Raw genomic sequence first — 6,250 nt, 5'->3', positions numbered from 1 at the left:
GAGGAAGAGGAAGAGGAAGAGGAAGAGGAAGAGGAAGAAGAAGAAGAAGAAGAAGAAGAAGAAGAAGAAGAAGAAGAAGAAGAAGAAGAAATAGAAAAGAAACCAAAAATCAGTACTATAGAGATGGTTCAGCACCTAAGAGCCCTGGCTGCTCTTCTGGAGGTTCCAGGTTCAATTCCCAGCACCCACATGATGACTCACAACCATCTGTGACTCTAGTTCCAAGGATCTAACACCTTCTTCTGGTCTCCAAGGATACCAGACATGCAAGTACTGTACAGACATGCAGGCGGGCAAAACACCCATGCTTATAAAATTTTAGAAAATTAATTTTAAAGGAAAAGTAACAGCAGCAAGTATTGCTGAGATTGTGAACAAGGGGGGGGTCGCTGCACATGCTGGGGGATGGGGCTATAAACAAGTGCTGACATTATGGAAGTCCTCCAAAGTCTAAAATAGCAGACAGACCTCTCTACCTTATGACCCAGCTATGCCAAGCTTGGGTATTCACCCCCTACCTCACAGACTGGAATTGTACATGAGGAATCACTGCAGCTCTCTTCACAGTAGCTAAGTTACAAAGCTGGTCCAGGCATCCACCCATAGAGGAGCCGATAAGAAAGCCAGGCTGTATAAACACAATAGGATTCTTCAGCCATAGGATGAAATTATGGCCAGGTGATAGTAGCACAGGCCTTTAATCCTAGCACTTGGGAGGCAGAGGCAGGAGGATCTCTGTGAGTTCAAGGCCAGCCTGGTCTACAGAGAAAGTTCCAAGACAGCCAGGGCTACACAGAGAAACCCTGTCTCAAAAAAACAAAACAAAACAAAACAAAACAAAACAAAACAAAACAAAACAAAACAAAAAAATGAAATTATGCCATTTTAGGCAAATAGGTATGAATGGGAACAATCATGTTAAGTGAGTTAGGTCAGGTCAGAAAGACAAATATCAACTGTCTTCCTTTATGTGTGGTTCCTAGATTTAAAATTTTTATTTATATGTATATGTGCGTATCTAAATGTGGGATTGTGTATGTTAAGTGGGTTTGTACCTGTGAGTGCAGTGCCCATGGAGGCCAGAAGAGGGCATTAGACACCCTGGAGCTGGGAACTGACCAATTGGGGTGCTGGAAACTGAGCCCTGGGTCTCAGAAAAAGCAGAGTGCACTCCTAACCTCTAAGCCATCTCGCTCCACTCACCCCTGCCACACTCCTTGTGTGCATGTATGCGCGTGCATATGTGAGTATGTCTGATAGGAGGGCTCCAGAGGGATGAGAAGTGTGGGGGAGGGCGGGGGAGGACTTGGAGAGTGTGCTCAAAGAGCATTCATTATACATTTATATGAAAATGTCCTTATGTAGCGCAGCACCACATACAGTGAGTGTGTGCTAATGAAATAAGACAGGTTTTTTTTGTTGTTGTTTGTTGTATTTTTTAGACAAGACCTCTATTTAGCTTGGTCTGTCCTGGAACTCACTATGAATGAGATCTCCCTGCCTCTGCTTCCTACGTGCTAGGGTTAAAGGCGAGCACCATCACCACGCCTGGTTTTCTCAAATCTACTTTGTTAGCTAGTAGAATAGCAACATGACTTTGGGGCAAGGCTGTTGGCACATTCAAGGATTTTTTTTTCTCTCTTATCTATTTTAGGAACTTAGAAAAATAGCAAATCAAATTCAAATATAGTGAAAGGAGTTAATAGCTATAAGACAAAAAATTCATGAAATTGGAGGAAAAGTACAATATAGAAAAGTAAACTAAGTCAGAGTCTACTTTAAACATACCCTTAGAGGCTCTGAGTTGTTTGTTTGTTTGTTTGTTTGTTTGTTTTTGAGGCAGTCATGAAGCTGAGTATATCCTTCCCAGCTGCCAGCTATCAGAAACTCACTAAAGGGCTGGAGAGATGGCTCAGTGGTTAAAACCACCGACTGCTCTTCCAAAGGTCCTGAGTTCAAATCCCAGCAACCACATGGTGGCTCACAACCATCTGTAATGAGATCTGACGTCCTCTTCTGGTGCTGCTGAAGATAGCTACAGTGTACTTACATATAATAATAAATAAATCTTTAAGAAAGAACGAAAGAGAGAGAGAGAGAGAGAGAGAGAGAGAGNAGAGAGAGAGAGAGAGAGAGAGAGAGAGAGAGAAAGAAAGAAAGAAAGAAAGAAAGAAAGAAAGAAAGAAAGAAAGAAAGAAAGAAAGAAAGAAACTCACTGAAGTGAACGAGTGTGCCTGCCCTAGAGTATGGGGCATTTTTGTTATAGGCCAAGGAGAACTAGGGAGAGATTTGGTTGATTCATTGACGATGTTAGTCTGAGTGTTTGCATTGTGGTTACTGGGGGGAGGGGAGGTCAAGGGACCACTCCTGGACTGTGCCTTGGCAGCTGGAAAAGCTAGCTAGCAGACTCTGAAAGCCTTCAATCTCTCTAAAGATGGTATCTGGCAATACATTGTGATAAAGCCCTTCAAGAAGGTAAGAAGCTTGGGACCCAAGCATCCAAGGTTCAGGGTTCTATTACTCCAATGTTCTGCGACACAAACACCAACATATTTCTCTGAGGGAACAAGTCACTAAGAAAAACAAGATGGAGGCTGCATTATGCACTACAATTTTGTCCAAGAGAGTAAAGGAGGCCAAAGAAAAATGCCAGGAACAGATTGCCAAGCGACATAGGCTGTCCTCATTTAGAGCTTCGACTTCTAAATCCAGTCAAAAATAAGAATCCTTAAGAGCAACAAAGAAGTAGGCAGATCTTGAAAACCCATAGAGGGACTGGAGGGATGGCTCATAGGGTGAAGAGCTAGCAGTGCCACAGTGAGAATGTGGACTCAAATCCTAACAGTCACATACATGTGTAACCCTGTGCTTGAAAGCCCAGAGAGGAGGCGACCTGGCTGTTTAACCTAGCAAGCAAAGCCAGCAAGCTCTGGGTGCAGTGGGAGGCCCTATCTCAAATAAGTTGGCAACAGAGGAAGATATCCACTTCAGACCTCTAACCTCTGCATGCAGGCATACACACGAGTGGGCAACCACACACATGGGCAAAAGAATGCTTCCATCCAATGCATGCATATAACACACACACACACACACACACACACACTACCATTCAATTCACAAATTTCAGGCACATTTATTAAATATTAAAATGGATCAGATATTTTAAAATGAGAGGTTTTGTAAATTCTGTGCCAATGAATTTGAAAATTAAAGACATAATGGAAAACTCTGAAAACATAACGAAATTAGCTTTGAAAAAGATTTTAAAGATATTGAATCAATGGATTAAAAAAATCTTTCCCCAAATAAAATTCTAAGCACAGATGGTCTCATTGGCAGCTTCTACCAACCCGATGTGCAGGGGCGAAGACAAAAATCTGTGTGGGTTTGAGTTTTGTTTGGGGGGGGATTTTTTTTTTTTTAATGTTTTGAAGAGCAAGTCTCTCTATGTAGCTTAGGCTGACCTAAATTCTGCTGCTTCAGCTTCCTAAATGCTAGGATCATGGATGTATGCTTACCATTTCCAATTCAAAACTTATTGAATACAAAATATTTACTAGTGTCAAAGCACACAACAGTATCAAAAAGTATTACATAACCCTTCAGGGGCTCCTAGCCTCTGTGGGCAGTAAAAATGTTGAGCCAAGGGCTAGGGTTATATGAAACACATGACTGATACTTTGAAGGTCAGAGATTACCACTTGCATTATCTGTGTAACCACCAAGCATCTTTGCAATGAATCTATTCTCTAAAATACAACCCAGATCTACACAGCACAGATATGATGCACAGATGGTACTTCTCCAGGTTGTGTGTGTGAAATTGCTAAAATGTCACGGGACCTTTGATCAGTCACTTTTCTGTCATCATCGTGATAGAATACTATTACAAAAGAAAAGCAATTTAAGGAAGAATTGATTCTGGCTTATGGTTTCTGAGGACTGGAGTCTGAAACAGGCAGGCATGGCGGCAAGAGCAGGAAACTGAGAGATCACATCTTAACCTCATACAGGAAACACAGGAAACAGAAAGTGGAGAGAGGCTATACTCTGTCCCTCAAAACAGAAACAACAACAACAGCAGCAGCAGCAGCAGCAAAAACTAATTAACCAAAACCAAGCCAAACAAACAAAAATCTGAAACAACATCAGAAACACCTCACAGAGAATAACATGAACATTCACCCAGGTCATGGTGGCACACACCTTTAATCCCAGCACTAGGGAGGCAGAGGCAGGTAGATCTCTGAGTTAGAAGCCAGCTTGGTCTTCAGAGCAAGTTCTAGGACAGTCAGGACTAAACACAGAAACCCTGTCTTGAAAACACACACACGTGCGCGCACACACACACACACACACACATAAAACAAACAAAAGAAAAAAACATGAACAGTAAAGATTTTAAGTATTCTGGGAAACAATGTATACAATTATAAATACTATAAATACATAGCATTAGATCGTATTTAAAACTATCTTTTAAAAGCTATCTAAGTAATGGATTGCATGGTATAACGATGTAAGACAGCTGGTGGAGTGCTTGCCTAGCATACAAGTCCTGAGCATACGCTGGGTGTGGTAGCGCATGACTATAACCCTAGCACTGAAGAAAAAGGTGAAGGCTATGCTCAGAGCTTGAGGCCAGCCTGTGCTACTCGAGACCTTGTGTCCCACTTTCATTTCTGGATCAAATACCCTGTCAAAAGCAGTTTTGAGGGAGAAGGGATTTATTCAGCTTACAGTTCCAAGCCGTGGTTCACCATCATTGGGAAGCCAAGGCAGGAGCTTAAGTGGCTAGTTACACCCACGGTCAAGAGCAGATGTGGAAACTAAGGCACATACAACCTGTACCAGCCCAAAGCGGAGCTTGCTAAAGCTGACTGGTGTGCTTGTGAATCTATGAACAGGACGGTCTGGATGGTGTGTCATGTGGGTGACTGAAGTCCTTGAAGAGTCATTTCCCTCTAGGTTTGTTTGGGGTTTCTTTGTTTTTGCTGTTTTTGTTGTCGTTTTTTGTTGTAGCAAGTGCGCTGTCACTGAGACACCCAAGCTGTCATTTTCTCCTGGGAATATTTCTGGTCCTCTGGTTTCCAGTGTGTCTCTCTCCAACCTAATCCACTCATTACTTACATTTGCTAAGGAACTCAGCGCACTTAAGAGCAGCTTTGTTTGCTGTTTGTCTGTCACCCATCCCCCCACCTCTCCATCCCCTCCATTCCTTCATCCCTTATTCCATCCTTGCCCTCTGTTCCTCATTTCTTTGTGCCTCCATCCCTATATCCTGTTCATCTTTTCATCTCTCAAGATCCCTTCACCCCTCCATCCCTTCATCCTTCCATCCCTTTATCCATCCATCCATCCATCCATCCTTCCATCTCTCCATCCATCCCTCCATCCCTCCATCCTTCCATTCCTCTCTCCATCATCCCCTCCATTTCTATCATCATTTTCTCCCTGATTTACTTTTATCATGGTATTTTATGGCAGCAACAGAAAAATAAACTAAGACACTGGGGATATAGGTCAGTGTTCCAGAACTTTCAAGTATGTGTGAGGCCTTGACTTCAATACACCACTAAAAAAGATAAGCACATAGCAATTTTTGAAAGATTTATTTTTAATTTTTTTGTTTTATTTTGTGTGCATGGGTATTTTGCCTGCATGCATGTCAGTGTGTGACATGTGTGCCTGGTGTTGGTGGAGGCCAGAAGAAAGGGATCCTAGGAGATTGCAGTTATAGATGGCTATAAGCAAGCAGCCTACAGTGCTAGAACTGTCTAAATCCCCTGGAAGAGCAACCAGTGCTTTTAACTGCTGAACCATCTCCCTAGCCCCTTATTTTTGTTTGTTTGTTTGTTTGTTTGTTTAAAAAATTTAGATTTATTTATTGTCAGTGAATGCCCAAAAAAGGGCATCAGATCCCATTACAGATAATTGTGAGGCACCATGTGGTTGCTGGGAATTGAACTCAGGACCTCTGGAAGAACAGGCAGTGCTCTTAACCATTGAGCCATCTCTCCAGCCCTGTTTGTTTGTTTGTTTGTTTGTTTTAATTGTGTGTGTGTGTGCGCGCGCGCGCGCGCATGAGCACTCATACAAGAGGTAGTGTACGTGCACGCACTGAGTGCAAGTGCCTACAAAGGCCAGAAGCACTGGATTCCTCCAGAACTGAAGCCGTGAGCCACTTGGTGTGGGGGATGGAATTGAACTCTGGTCTTCTGTGAGAGCAGTACATGTTTTTTTTTTT

This window comes from Mus caroli, chromosome 7 (assembly GCF_900094665.2).
Source record: "Mus caroli chromosome 7, CAROLI_EIJ_v1.1, whole genome shotgun sequence".
NCBI lineage: Eukaryota > Metazoa > Chordata > Mammalia > Rodentia > Muridae > Mus > Mus caroli.
The sequence above is the reverse complement of the archived record's forward strand: the minus strand, read 5'-3'. Positions refer to the sequence as shown.